Source organism: Schistocerca nitens, chromosome 10 (genome assembly GCF_023898315.1).
Source record: "Schistocerca nitens isolate TAMUIC-IGC-003100 chromosome 10, iqSchNite1.1, whole genome shotgun sequence".
In the NCBI taxonomy this organism is placed as follows: Eukaryota; Metazoa; Arthropoda; class Insecta; order Orthoptera; family Acrididae; genus Schistocerca; species Schistocerca nitens.
This window is the reverse complement of record NC_064623.1, coordinates 36,230,370-36,247,020: the sequence shown is the minus strand read 5'-3', so window position 1 is coordinate 36,247,020 and position 16,651 is coordinate 36,230,370.

The following is a 16,651-nucleotide window of genomic DNA, read 5'->3' as shown; positions in this document are numbered from 1 at the left end:
TCCTTTCATGGATTTCACCTCAATTGTATCGGTTATTGTCGCAGTTGGCTCCTTTGAAAGATCATGTGTCTTTGTCCTTTGCTGAAATGTGCTCACTTCTGTCTGTCTATTTTCAAAAGCAAACGCATGTGGTAGCCTCTCGTGTTGCCTTTTATCGTTATCAAAAACAACCGCATCAATCCTATCGCGCTTGGGCTGCTGAACTTCACTGCCTCAGTCGAAAGTGTCAGTTTGTTACTGACATTCACAAAGAATCCTATGCCAATTCCATGGTACGGGATGCTATTATCCGGTCGGCACCCGACAAAGAAGTTCGGCAACGTGCCCTTCAGTTGGCAAATCCGACTCTAGATGAAGTCCTATCCATCGCGCAGCCTTTTGAAATTTCTCACGTCGCTGGGGCTCAAATAGAGGCGGGGGGTGACGTCGGGGAAGTACAACATCTGTGCGCTGTTGACGAAGCGTGCGGCGTGTTCCTGCCAGCCGACATGGCCACAGTACCTTCCCATGCGCAGCATCAGCCGAACCGTAAACAAACCTCTAAGAAACTGCAGTATAACCCACGGCAACTTCCCTCGTGTCCGCGGTGTTTTACGTAACATTCATGAGAAGATTGTCCACAACATTGGGCCGTGTGTTACGAATGCAAAAAAGAAAGGTCATGTGTCATCCGTTTGCAAATCTGACCGCATACCTGACGTTCATGAACGTGACGCTGATTCTGCTTCTGTGTTGCCTGTCAATTATACTTCTTCCCTTTCAGGGAAGTTATTCCTCACTGTCCAAATCCTTGGTCGGGATGTTCGCACGCAGGTGGATACTGGTTCTGCTGCCACTATAATTAATTCTCAGACGTATCTTCATTTGGGTTCTCCAAACCTATCACCTGTCACTCGGCAATTACAGACGCACAATAAACAGAAGATTCCTCTCTTGGGACAATTTAATGCTGAGGTATCTTACAAATCCATCATTCGTACTGTTCCCATATTTGTGGTCGACCAGAGTAGCGCAGAGAATCTTTTGGGTTTCGATGCCTTTCGCGTTTTTGGTTCTCCATAGATGACTCTGTCAATATTGTCTCTCGTGCTATTCCTTATGCTCAATTGGATTCCTTGTCAACGACATTTTCAACCCTTTTTTCTCCTGGGTTAGGCCGTGCAAACGACTTTGAAGCTCATATCTTGCTCAAACCCACTGCTCGGCTTAAGTTTTTATGGGCTCAGCCCATTCCTGTGGCCCTTTGTGATCGGGTACAACGGTAGCTGGATTGTCCACTACTTCTTGTCACTTCCAATGAGTGGTCCTCTCCTGTCGTTGTCGTTGCTAAGCCAAATGGTGATATTCATCTCTGTGGTGATTTTAAAGCTGCTGTTAATGCTCAATGCCTCATCGACACTTACCCTATGCCTTAACCTGAAGAATTGTTCACTAAACTTGCTTGAGGCCAGTATTTTTCTAAAATTGACCTGTCAGAAGCTTATCATCAACTTCCTCTCGACGCTGCTTCCTGGCAGTTTCTGGTCCTTAACACGGCTTTCGGCCTGTATCAATACCAACGATTGCCATTCGGGGTTGCCAGTGCCCCTGCTCTCTTTCAGCGATTCTTGGAACAATTATTGCTCCCTGTCCCTGGGTGTATCAATTACATGGATGACATTGTTGTCACTGGCTCCACCACTGAAGAACCTCTTCAGAATCTCCGCACACTTTTTCATGTCTTAAGTGTAATCTTCAGAAATCACACTTTTTTTCAGGCATCTATCACGTACTTGGGATTTCAACTCTCTCGGAATGGTATTCGTCCGCTTCAGCAAACTGTCGCTGCGATCGATGCCCTTCCTCCCCCTGCATCTGTTAAGGAACTGCAGGCTTTCTTGGGGAAAATAGCATACTATCACAGGGTTTTACCATCCACGGCTTTGATGGCTCAGCCGTTGCATCGCCTGTTGCATAAAAATGTTCCCTTTCACTGGTCCACGTCATGCGATGCTGCTTTCCAAAAATTGAAGACTATGCTGAAACAGGCTCCGTACCTCGCTACTTATCAACCTGGCCAACATCTCGTTCTTGCCACGGACGCCTCTCAATACGGGGTTGGTGCAGTCCTTGCGCACTGCTTTTCTGAAGGTTCTGAACAACCCATTGCTTATGCCTCCAAAACACTCACAGATGCCCAACGAAAATATTCTCAAATTGAAAAAGAAGCTTTGGCCATTATTTATGCTCTTCATAAGTTTGGTGTTTTTCTTTATGGATCCAAATTTCATCTTGTTACGGACCACAAACCACTTGTTTCCTTGTTTCATCCATCAACGTCGCTTCCCGACAAGGCTGCACACCGCTTCCAGCGTTGGGCTCTTTACTTGTCTCGTTTCAATTATGAGATTCATTTCCGGCCGACGGCTCAACATGCGAATGGTAATGCACTATCTCGCCTTCCCATGGGTCCTGATCTGGCATTCGATAGGGATGAACGTTTGTGTTTCCACCTGGATGTTGCTGAGCAGCGGGTTGTGGATGGGTTCCCCATTACCAGGGACCAGCTGCGGCTGCTACAGGTTCTGACCCTACCCCCTCCCGGATTTTACGCTGTATTCAGACGAGTTGGCCAGATTGTCTGTCCACTAAGACTTCTGATCTGTTGCGAAATTACTACGCTTTGCGCTACTGCCTCATGGCTAGGGATGGTGTTATCCTCCTTTCCACCGACAATGCTTCGCCGCGTGTTGTGGTATCTGCGTCTTTGCGTGCTTCGGTCTTGCGCCTCCTTCACCAAGGGCACTGGGGTGTGTCTCGCACAAAATCTCTGGCGCGCCGTCATGTGTACTGCCCAGCATCGACTCTGAAATCGCACACGTGGTTGCTGCCTGCGGCCCTTGTGCGTCACAGGCCGCCGCCCCGAAGTCATCTTTGTCACCGTGGCCTTCGCCTGAGAAGCGCTGGGAGTGTATTCATGTTGACTTTGCGGGACCTTTTTTAGGTACTTATTGGCTACTTGTAATTGACGCCTACTCTAACTTTCCTTTCATTGTCCGTTGCACGTCGCCTACCACCACGGCAACCGCAAATGCTCTAGCTCGCATTTTCTCTTTGGAAGGCCTTCCCTCTACTCTTGTTACTGATAATGGTCCGCAATTTGCCTCTTCCGAATTTGCGGATTTTTGTGTCCGTCACGGCATCATGCATGTCACAGTCCCTCCATTCCATCCACAGTCAAACGGTGAGGCTGAATGACTGGTGCAGACATTTAAGGCTCAGATTAGGAAACTCCTGACATCTTCTGCTGCTGATGATGTGCTTCTCCAATTTCTGGCTTCTTACCATTTCACCCCCGTGGGTGACCACAGCCCGGCTGAGCTCTTACATGGCCGACAGCCCAGCACGCTACTTCATCTTCTGCGGCCTTCTACCTCATTGCCGCAGGTGCCTTCGTTTGGCCGGTTCACTGCTGGCGACCTCATCTGGGTACGGGGATATGGCAGGCAGCCATAATGGAGTCCTGGCCGCATCTTACGACACCATGGCCGACGCCTGTACGAAATCCAGACGGACACGGGTGTTGCAGTGCGTCATTCGGACCAGCTTCGGCCTCGTGTGCCGGCAACGCCTGTTCCGAATGCCGCTACACCACCTTTGGCTCTACCTGACGCTTGGGATCTTGGCATCTCTCATTACTCACAACGCAGCCCTCTCACCGTCATCTCGGTGCCAGCACAAGAACGGATGCCACCAGGAGACGTGCCCATGCAGGAACCGGATGACCTCATCTGTCAGAGCAACTCTACACGCCTCCTTCTCCTATGGACGCCGACACATCGCCCATGTCTCCTGTTATAACAACCGGACTTGCCGCAATGGCCAGATTGGTGCACAGGGCCCCAGCAGATTCGACCCCTACATCTCCTGTCATCTCGACCCGTTATCATCGGGGACACTTCCGTCCGTACGGGAAGCCTCCTCCTTGAGACTTTACGGCCAGTCAAACAACATCTATGGACGTTAGCAATCTACAGGCCACCTCCATCAAGACCAGTGCAAAAAATTCAAAGGGGGGAAAAGTGTTGTGACTCGCCGATCATTCAAAGTGCCGCCGCGCAGTTACGCGCGTCCTGTACATGCGGCGCTGTCTGCCAGGCATGCAGTAGCCGCACCACCTAAGCGGCCAGCGAGCCAGCGGCCACTAGACCTGAACTCAATGCTGATTTGACTGTTACCGTGTACACATGTCTCACTTGCTCTGTGACTTACATGTATTGTGTCGTTTTTGAAATATATGTGTTCAACTTGACGTTATAACAGTTGCCTTCCCTTTGTTCTTGTGGCTTTTCCTTGCTTTCCGTTTTGCGTTATATGTTTCGTTCATTTTATTCTCACACTTGTGTCATTGTTTTATTAGGAACATGGGACCAATGACCTTGTAGTTTGGTCCCTTCTCCTGCCTTTAAATCAACCAACCACTCATTCATTCATTCATTCATTCAATGACAGCCTTCGGGGATGTGGTATGACTCAAGCTATACACTACTTTTGTAAACTACACTAACAACAAATTATGACTAGTGCTAATGTATTCAAAGTGAATGACTTCTAGATTATGTATTTATGTTCGGATAAAAGCATGTAAAATAAGCTACTCACCTATAGCAAACTGATGTGTGGAGCACAGAGCCACATCACTGTAGTTTTCAAACTCTGACTCTTCTTGCTGTTATCTCATACTACTAATGCAGCTTTTACGTAACTTTATGTACACCACCATCAGTTATCTCATATACTGTGAGGTCAGACTCTCTTTAATACAAATGTTAGCACTATGGGGCATCCACATTCTTGAGTCAAAGTCTTCTGATAAATTGTAGGAATTGCTAATGAGGCGTCATTTTCATTTGTTTATAAATATTTTGTGATTTTAAACTTCCTGCCTAATACCCATTGGGAATCAGTCAGAGACTTCTACACCACTGATATCAAACTCGATTTTGAGCCTTAGAGAGGGTTGCGTAGCCTGTATGGGAATTACTTCTAGCACTATGGTTGTGAAATGCTAAGTTCTTTCCAAACTAACTCATGTCATTAACCACAAATATCATTAGTATGTATATGTGTTTTTATGTAAGTGCACGAATCCCTAGATCCGATGTTCAGTTATCAACTTTACACAGTATTCTTATTAAACTCTTCTCAGCAACAAATACTTTTTTCACATTTTATGAACTGAGTCAAAGTATGTAGAATATGCTAGCAATCCTGTCCACATGTTGAGCAGTAAGAGCGGCTTCCAAGTGCGCAGCAGGTAGAATTGAGCTTCTTGGTTAACTTATCCAAGCCTAGAATCTTCACAGCTTCATCAAGTTTATTGCTATTGGTCTCTACTTCTGGTACCCTTATGTCATTTTAATTTGTCTGACTCACATAACAAGTTTTTATAAGACAAAGGGTTAAGCTGTTGGCAGTGAACCAACAGTAAACCTCTTCCATCATTCCCCTGACTGTCTTTGTTATGGCTGTGTTTGGGCCCTTTATCAACATACCTGTGTTATTAGCAAACATTACAGTTAAAGAGTCCTCTAATGTTCCAGGTAATGTTTAAGTAAACCAAGAAGCCAGCCTGAAGTTTAAGCTTTGTCTTTCTGAACAAGACGATATAACACACAGCTGCAAAATACAAAATTTCCAACTGAAAAAAAAAAAAACCTCATAACAATGAGCTCAACTCATTACTGCAGTGAGTGAAATATAACTAATTCTACAGTTAGTAAAATACCCAGAACCATTACAACTTAATCAAAAGATAAAATTAGGAACAAAACATTATTCTTGAAGTACATATATGAAATTCACAACGAGATATCTAGATTCAGAGACTGCAATTGACACATTACATACAACTTTTGCAAACCTGCAACTAAATAAATATTTGCCATAACGACATACTGCTTGGTCTATCTATATAGTGGGCCTGTACTACATGTGGAGAAATTAACCCAGCTCAATGTGCCCATTACGAAATCCAGGCCTATGTTTTTATTGGAAGATAAAGAATCCTAATGATTTTTCTTCCAGTACTGAGATGTTATACCAAGTCATACATATTATTTCCCCATATTAACAAAAATATATGAAGATAGTAACTGTTCTGGAAAGAACAGATACCATTGATGACTGTGCAGCTTCTCTAGAATAAATGATAATTAATTGAAACCCTCAGCTGCCGATAGGTGTTGTTGACATACCTTGATGGGGACAGCTGAATTGTGAACTTAAGAGGGCACGAGTAACGAGTGGATGGGCAAAGTATCTACTAGGAACATTATGTATGTAGATTGTGGACAGTTGGGAATGTGGGTCTCAAAGGAAGCGTGCAAGGGATAAGTCCCTGCAGTCGCACTATTCATCTGTGGCCTCGATGGCTCAGATGTATAGAGCGTCTGCCATGTAAGCAGGAGATCCTGGGTTCGGGTCCCGGTCGGGGCACACATTTTCAGCTGTCCCCATCAAGGTAGGGCAACAACACCTGTCAGCAGCTGAGGGTTTCAATTAATTTTCATTTATAACAAAAATAATCTAGGTGGCAGTAGAATAATGTTCTATGAGAACAATGGTAACTTTAAGCAACTTGACTGTAGCCTTATTTCATGCTAAACTGAATAGTTTGATGAATATCATTATTCATGGAAAACATTCTTCTCATATACACTGACAGCTTAAAATTCACAAGAATGACCAGCTGGTTGTGAGAAAGACCTTACCTACATCTACATCTACACTCTGCAAACCACTGTGAGGTGCCTCGCAGAAGGTACATCACATTGTACCAGTTGTTAGGACTTCTACCTGTTCCATTCACATATGGAGTGTGGGAAGAATGACTATTTGAATCCCTCTGTGTGTACAATAATTATCCTAATCTTATCCTCATGATCTCTGTGTGAGCAATACATAGGGGTTCGTAGTAAATCCCTAGAGGAATCATTTAAAGGCGGTTCTTCAAACTTTGTTAATAGACTTTCACAGCGAAGTTTATGTCTATCTTCAAGACTCTGCCATTTCAGTTCCTTCAGTGTCTGTATGACACTCTCCCACAGATTAAACAAAGCCGTGACCATTAATTTTGTGCTGCCCTTTTCTGTATACGTTCAAGTTAGTTCTATCTGGTATGGATCCCACACACTTCAGCAACATTCTAGGATGGGTTGCACTTGTGATTTGTAGGCAATCTATTTTGTAGACTGACTGCACTTCACCAGTATTCTACCTACAAACCGAAGTCTACCACCTGCGTCACCCACGACTGAACCTATGTGATCATTTCATTTCGTATCCCTGCAAAGTGTTACACCCAGGTGTTTGTAAGAGTTGGCCAGTTCCAACAGTGACTCGTTGATATTATAGTCACAGGATTCTACATTTTTTCATTTTGTGAAGTGCAAAATTTTAGGTTTCTGAACATTTAGAACAAGTTGCTAATCTCTGCATCATGTTTCAATCTTCGTCAATATTTATGCAGATTCTCTCAGTACATCATTACAGATAACTGCATCACCTGCAAAAATCCTCATCTTACTTTTAATACTGTCTGCATAATATTGTCTGCAAGGTCATTAATACACAACATGAAGAGCAAGGGTCCCAACACGCTTCCCTGGGGCAAGGCGATGACTCTCCATCCAAGGTAACATGCTGTGTCCTCCCTATTGAAAAGTCCTTGATCCAGTCACCAATATCACTTGATACCCACGTATGATCCTACTTTTGATAATAAGTGTAGGTGTGGTACAGAGTTAAATGCTTTCCAGAAATCAAGAAACAATGCATCTATCTGGTTGCCTCGATCGAAAGCTTTCAGTATGTCATGTCAGAAAAGTGCAAGTTTGGTTTCACATGACCAATGTTTTTTTGAAAACGTTGCTGCTTGGCATTGAGGAGGTAATTCTGTTCAAGATACCTCATTATGTTTGAGCTTGTAATATTTTCTAAGTTTCTACAACAAATCGATGTCAATGATATTCAATGATAGTATCATGGATCACTTCTTCTACCCTTCTTGTAGACGGGTGTGACTTGGGCTTTTCCCAGGAACTGGGCACAGTTTTTTTGTTTCAGGGATCCATGATAGATTATAGTAAGAAGAGGGGCCAACTCAGCCACAAATTCGGTGTAGAATCTGACAGGGATTCCATCGGCCCCTGGAGCTTTGTTCAGTGTTAACGATTTCAGCTATTTCTCAATGCCACTGACACTAATACTTATTTCATTCATCTTTTCAGTGGCATGAGGATTAAATTGGAGCAATTCTCCTGGGTTTTACTTTGTAAAGGAACATTTGAAAACAGAGTTAAGCATTTCAGCTTTTGCTTTGTTATCCTCTGTTTCAGTTCCTGTCTTATTCGCTAGGGACTGGACACCGACTTCGGTGCCACTAACAGCCTTTACATATGACCAGAATTTCTTTGGATTTTATGAAATGTCTTGAAAATATTCTACTATGGCAGAAATTTAAGGCATCACACATCACTCTCTTGACAGCTAAACGTGTTTCATTCACCATCTATCTATAGCCCTATGCTTTGTTTTACACCTATTATCCAGTAACCTCCGTTTCTTTTGTAGTTTTTTTTTTTTTACAGTGCCTGTATATCATGGAGGTTCTCTCCCATTGTGAACTGTTCTACTGGGTACATACCTATCCAGTGTGTGGTCAACTATTCTTCTGAACTTGAGCCAGAGTTCCTCTGCATGCTCCTGACCTGTGCTGAAAGTGTCAACTTCCTCATTGAGATGACATTACTCATTTTTAAAAATCTAGTTTACTGGACAGATGTACCTGTCTGCTTGTTTTAGTTGTGCTTTGTACTTTGGTATCATTGTTGCCACAACTGCATCATGGTCACTGAAAGCAGTTTCAACATGGACATTCTCAAAGAGGTGAGGTCTATTTGTTGCCATTAGATCCAATAAATTTCCATCAAGTATAGGGTTCCTATCTATCTCTTCTTGGTAGTTTTCAGAGGAGGCATTTAGTAAAGTTTCACAGTATGTCTTATCATGCCCACCACTAACAAAACTGTAATTTTCCCAGTTAATTGTTGGATGATTAAAGTCTCCACTGATGATTACAGCAAGGCTGAAAACTTACGCACAAGTGAACTCTGGTTCTCTCTGAAGTCTTTTGTTACATCAGGAAATGAGTTTGGTAGGGACAATAGAAGGATCCAATTATTTTGTGCCCACCCCTGATACAGAGTTTTGCCCAAACCATCTCACACGCAGCTTCAGTTACTGTATTGATGGATCAGAGTTTTTTTTCTACAGCGACAAATATGCCATCTGCATGCTTTTCACGAGTGCTTCAAATTCTGGTACTTTGTTGCGAATGCTTTGGCAGTTTACCATTAGGATTTTAATACTCTCACTTGTGGAGGACATTTCTTTCAATCTTACACTGATACTTCTGGATTTCCTACCACTATTGTCATCTGGATTGGATGGAGAGTTGCCTAACCTAAAAAACCATTGTGTGCAACCAACACACAGTCAGCTACCTGACTAGCAGCCTCTGATGTGTAGTGCACACCTGACCTAGTAAGGGTGACCCCTACAGTTCTCAACCCTATGCCACAGGTCCAGAAAGTTGCAGCCCAGCTTGTCAGAGCGTTTGAAGTCTCTGGTTCAGTCCTTCCATTCAACTGAGAACCAAACAGCCATGATCAGTTCTGGGGACAATCCTGCAAATTGTGAGCTTCGTTTGAACTCTATGTGCAAGACTGGTCCTCTCAATCTTCTCCGCCAGCCACTGGAATGACCTAAGAATCACTACGAGCCCAGATGAAAGGCATCATTTGTTCCTATGTGCGCCACAATCTGCAGTTGGTTGCACCCCGTTTCATCAACGGCTGCTGGAATAGTCTTTTTCAATATGTTGAGTAAGGTCCTCAGGCATACACACTGAGTGCATCTGGTGTTCCTTCCTGATTCTTGCTGTCAGCTCCTTAAGGTGTATCATCATTCCCATACGTTTGAGCTGCTTGAGATTGTTAGACCCCTACCCTTTTGTGTTTGCCGCCTCCTGACACTGGACAAAACAGGTTTCCCCACAACAGGTGAAGTGAGTCCCACAGGGTCAGTTTCAGTGAAAGACAACACCTCAAACTTGTTGCTTAGGGTCCCCATCAATCCTGTATAGAATGCCTAGATCTACCATTGACGTGCCACTTGCCATCAAGTGGACAGGTAACGATAGATCTAGACTTTCTGCAAAGCAGACAGAATCCACAGAAGTGTATAGTACTTGAGGTACCTCTGGTACAGGTAACACAGGTACACAACTCCCAGGAGCTCTTCCAGCACATTGATTCGTAGCAGCTGTCAATCATTTGACAGTAGTGAGGGTGACTGTCAGCTGCTTACGAGTGTCAACCAACTCATCCCGTGTACGAGAACAGCATTCATAGTGGGGCTGCATTTTGCCTGGTGCAATGTATTACAAGGCAGTGAACAAAGGATTTTAAATTAAACCTGCTGACTACCTTTCAATCTGTAGAGCTAAGAAGTTGCCAATTCCCTATAAGCAGATACACAAAACAAGATTTCTATTAAGGCAACACAAAAATTGGTGGTACAAATTACTAGTTTCCTAAGATGTTTTGGTGTTAATTATAGTTGTTAGAAAATTCAAAAACCCAGTTAATTTAAAATAAATTTACGAAAATTCTCAAAAACACATGTTTACTTGCATTGATGTAGAATGAAATTAAGGGATGATGTACACTTTGGCTGAACTGTGAACCACAAATGCTGATTTGTTACAAATTAAATTGTGTGTCCAAACCACTTGTACCACTAACTTAGGAAAATATATAGTTCATAAGCGCCTGAAACTAACCTATTTCTCATGTAATCGTACAATGAAATTAGAGGTAGATTGTTTTGAATGAGGATAGGCCTACTGTCCTTAAAATTTTGAAAGAGCACAATTTAGTTTAAGCCTACAATTGGCAGTAACAATACTACTTTATTGCAACACCCATGAGTATGGGAAATTTCACAATACAATTGGGTACTGATACAATCAATGAAAGATTAACGCAGAAGTGACACTAACAGTAAAATATGCGAATATAGAACTTTAAATTGACACATCTTGTACAAGTGTTCTCACACAAGGGAAAATTCAGAAGTCTGTTTTTATTTTTTATTTATTGTTCCGTGGGACCACATTTAGGAGAAGTCTCCATGGTCATGGAACGAGTCAATACATGAAATTATAACACGATTGTAGAAACAGATAAAATGAAATATAAGAAACATATTCAGGCGACAAGTCGTTAGTTTAAATAAAGAAAATCAAGAATGTAACACTGGAATTTGCTTAATTTTTTAGCGCTTCCAGGAGCTCCTCGACAGAATAGAAGGAGTGAGCCATGAGGAAACTCTTCAGTTTAGACTTAAAAGTGTTTGGGCTACTGCTAAGATTTTTGAGTTCTTGTGGTAGCTTATTGAAAATGGATGCAGCAGAATACTGCACTCCTTTCTGCACAAGAGTCAAGGAAGTGCATTCCACATGCAGATTTGATTTCTGCCTAGTATTAACTGAGTGAAAGCTGCTAACTCTTGGGAATAAGCTAATATTGCTAACAACAAACGACATTAAAGAAAATACATACTGTGAGGGCAATGTCAAAATTCCCAGACTATTGAATAGGGGTCGACAAGAGGTTTTCGAACTTACACCATACATAGCTCGAACAGCCCGTTTTTGAGCCAAAAATACCCTTTTTGAATCAGAATTACCCCAAAAAATAATACCATATGACATAAGCGTATGAAAATATGTGAAGTATAGTACTTTTCGTGTTGAAATGTCACTTATTTCAGATACTGTTCTAATGGTAAATAAAGCGGCATTTAGTTTCTGAACAAGATCCTGAACATGGGCTTTCCACAACAGCTTACTATCTATCCGTACGCCTAGGAACTTGAACTGTTCCGTCTCGCTTATAACATGCCCATTCTGTCTGATTAAAATGTCAGTTCTTGTTGAATTGTGAGTTAGAAACTGTAAAAACTGAGTCTTACTGTGATTTAGCATCAAATTATTTTCCACAAGCCACGAACTTATATCATGAACTACATTATTTGATAATGTTTCAATATTACACACAAGATCCTTCACTACCAAGGTGGTGTCATCAGCAAACAGAAATATTTTTGAATCACCTGTAATACTAGAAGGCATATCATTTATATAAATAAGAAACAGCAGTGGCCCCAGCACCGACCCTTGGGGTTGTTGTTGTTGTGGTCTTCAGTCCTGAGACTGGTTTGATGCAGCTCTCCATGCTACTCTATCCTGTGCAAGCTTCTTCATCTCCCAGTACCTACTGCAACCTACATCCTTCTGAATCTGCTTAGTGTATTGATCTCTTGGTCTCCCTCTACGATTTTTACCCTCCACGCTGCCCTCCAATGCTAAATTTGTGATCCCTTGATGCCTCAAAACATGTCCTACCAACCGATCCCTTCTTCTAGTCAAGTTGTGCCACAAACTTCTCTTCTCCCCAATCCTATTCAGTACCTCCTCATTAGTTACGTGAACTACCCAACTTATCTTCAGCATTCTTCTGTAGCACCACATTTCGAAAGCTTCTATTCTCTTCCTGTCCAAACTGGTTATCGTCCATGTTTCACTTCCATACATCGCTACACTCCATACAAATACTTTCAGAAACGACTTCCTGACACTTAAATCTATACTCGATGTTAACAAATTTCTCTTCTTCAGAAACGATTTCCTTGCCATTGCCAGTCTACATTTTATATCCTCTCTACTTCGACCATCATCAGTTATTTTACTCCCTAAATAGCAAAACTCCTTTACTACTTTAAGTGTCTCATTTCCTAATCTAATCCCCTCTGCATCACCCGATTTAATTTGACTACATTCCATTATCCTCGTTTTGCTTTTGTTGATGTTCATCTTATATCCTCCTTTCAAGACACTGTCCATTCCGTTCAACTGCTCTTCCAAGTCCTTTGCTGTCTCTGACAGAATTACAATGTCATCGGTGAACCTCAAAGTTTTTACTTCTTCTCCATGAATTTTAATACCGATTCCGAATTTTTCTTTTGTTTCCTTTACTGCTTGCTCAATATACAGATTGAATAACATCGGGGAGAGGCTACAACCCTGTCTCACTCCTTTCCCAACCACTGCTTCCCTTTCATGCCCCTCGACTCTTATAACTGCCATCTGGTTTCTGTACAAATTGTAAATAGCCTTTCGCTCCCTGTATTTTACCCCTGCCACTTTCAGAATTTGAAAGAGAGTATTCCAGTTAACGTTGTCAAAAGCTTTCTCTAAGTCTACAAATGCTAGAAACGTAGGTTTGCCTTTTCTTAATCTTTCTTCTAAGATAAGTCGTAAGGTTAGTATTGCCTCACGTGTTCCAACATTTCTACGGAATCCAAACTGATCTTCCCCGAGGTCCGCTTCTACCAGTTTTTCCATTCGTCTGTAAAGAATTCGCGTTAGTATTTTGCAGCTGTGACTTATTAAACTGATAGTTCGGTAATTTTCGCATCTGTCAACACCTGCTTTCTTTGGTATTGGAATTATTATATTCTTCTTGAAGTCTGTGGGTATTTCACCTGTCTCATACATCTTGCTCACCAGATGGTAGAGTTTTGTCATGACTGGCTCTCCCAAGGCCATCAGTAGTTCTAATGGAATGTTGTCTACTCCCGGGGCCTTGTTTCGACTCAAGTCTTGGGGAACGCCCCATTTAACAGTGCCCCATTGGGACTGAACATCATTACCACTCTCAATATTGCGGAGGATTACCTTCTGCTTTCTGTTCTTAAAGTAGGAGGCGAACTAATTGTAAGCTACTCCCCTTACTCCATAATGTTCCAACTTCTGCAGTAATATTTTGTGGTCAACACAGTCAAAAGCCTTCGTTAAATCAAAGAAAACACCTAACGTTCGCAACCTTTTATTTAATCCGTCCAAAACCTCACAGAGAAAAGAGACTATAGCATTTTCAGTTGTTAAGCCATTTCTAAAACCAAACTGTACATTTGACAGCAAATTATGTGAATTTAAATGCTGCAGTAACCTTGTATATACAACCCTCTCGATAACTTTAGCAAACACCGATGGCATAGAAATAGGTCTATAATTGTCAACATTATCCCTGTCTCCCTTTTTATAAAGTGGCTTCACTACCGAGTACTTTAATCGGTCAGGAAACCGACCACTCCTAAAGGAAAAGTTACAGATATGGCTAAGTACTGAGCTAACATACGTGGAACAATACTTCAGTATTCTGCTAGATACCCCGTCATATCCATGAGAGTTCTTGGTCTTTAGTGATTTAATTATTAACTCAATCTCCCTCTTGTCAGTATCATGGAGGAGCATTTCAGGTAACAGTCTCGGAACACTTTTTTCTAAGAGCGCTAATGATTCCCTGTTGGGACTAGGTTTCTATTTAGTTCACCTGCTATATTCAGAAAGTGATTATTAAGTACTGTACATATATGCGACTTATCAGTAACACGGACATCCCCACTACGCACTGATTCTACATTCTCAACCTGTCTCTGCAGACCAGCCACTTCCTTTACGACTGACCATATGGTTTTAATTTTATCCTGAGACTTAGCTATTCTATCTGCATACCACATACTTTTTGCCTTCCTAATAACTTTTTTAAGCACCTTACAATACTGTTTGTAATGGGCTGCTGCATTTAGATTTTGACTGTTTCTAACGTTTTGATATAATTGCCACTTTGTTCTACAAGATATTCTTATCCCTTTAGTCAGCCACCCAGGCTGCCTGTTTGTGCTAGTACCCTGTTTTGAACGTTCTAATGGAAAGCAACTTTCAAAGAGCACGAGAAAAGTCTTGAGGAAAGCATTATATTTATCGTCTACTGTATCAGCACTATAAACATCTTGCCACTCTTGTTCCTTGATAAGGTTTACAAAAGTCTGTACAGCAACTGGATCAGCTTTCCTAAAAAGTTGGTAACTATATTTAACATGTGTTGCAGCACAAAAATCTTTTAAACTTAAAATTTGTGCATCATGATCGGAAAGGCCATTCACCTTTTTGCTAACAGAATGCCCTTCTAATAATGACGAATGAACAAAAATATTGTCTATGGTTGTTCTACTGTTCCCTTGCACTCTCGTTGGAAAGAATACGGTTTGCATAAGATTATATGAATTAAGGAGGTCTACCAGCATCCTTTTCCTTGCACAATCACTTATACAATTAATATTGAAGTCACCACATATAACTAACTTTTTGTATTTCCTAAAAAGTGAACCAAGAACCTCCTCTAGCTTTAGCAAAAATGTTGTGAAATCGGAGTCTGGGGATCTATAAATAACAACAGTAACAAGTTTAGCTCCACTAAATTTAACCACACCTGCACAACATTCAAACACCTTTTCAGTGCAGTACTTTGAAACATCAATTGACTCAAATGGGGTACCGTTTCTCACATACATGGCTACTCCCCCACACCGCAAAGAGCTCCTAGAAAAGCTGCCAGCCAACCTGTATCCTGGTAAAGGAAGCCTCTGAATTATCTCCTTATTTAAGAAGTGTTCAGATATACCAATAATTTCAGAGTCAACATCTATAAGCAGTTCACTAACTTTATCTCTAATACCTTGTATATTTTGATGAAATATACTAATTCCCTCATTAATCGAATACCCAAGCTTTGTAGAAAGTGGTTTCTTTGTTAGAGAGACTTCCCTTAAGCAGGAATGCCTATCAGCTGACTTCAATCTAAAAAAGGTACAGCTCTAACACCCACAACTACCGGAATTTTCCCATGAGTGATCCCACCACCCCCACCTATGCTGTCACCTATAAGTTTTGCCAACCTCCCCTTCCCATACCTGTTGAGGTGCAGGCCATGTCTAGTGAAACCCGTCCTGCTGATAGACTCCACCGACACCACTGAAATGTGACTCATGCCTTCTGTCATCAGCGCACCCCCAAGCCTCATGTTATTACGCCTGACGGCTGTATTAAGATGAGGCCGATCGTGACGCTGAAACAGTTCCACGAAATGCACATTCGTGTTGCCAGTCTGAGTGGCTATCTTTTCCAGGTCACCATCTATGTCATACTCCCCATCCCTATCAATACTATTACCAGCCCCACCCACAATCACTACCTGATCCTCTTTAGTAAAATCCCTACATAACCCCCCTATGTTAAAAGTCACCTGAGCCAATCCTGCATTAGGTTTCACAATGCTGGTGACCTGGTACTCACTCCCCAAAACTTCCTGCAACTGCTGGCCTACACCTCTACCATGAGAACTACCTAACAGCAGAACCTTCTTCTTTCTCTTAGACTTCGCAACTGTCCTAGCCACCGTAACTGCTGAGGTCTGCTGCATACTTCCTACATCTACAGCTACTAGAGATTCCTCTCCACTAGACTCTGACAGTTGGTCATATCTATTACAAACACCAATAGTAAAACTATCTGAAAATCTCCTTCTCCTAGCAGATCTCTTGCCAACAGCCAGCTCCCATTCCCCAACCCCCTTCTCCCTCCTCATCCTATCTAGCTCCTCCTGTGCGTTTTTCAACTGCACCTGAAGGGCACAGATCTTAC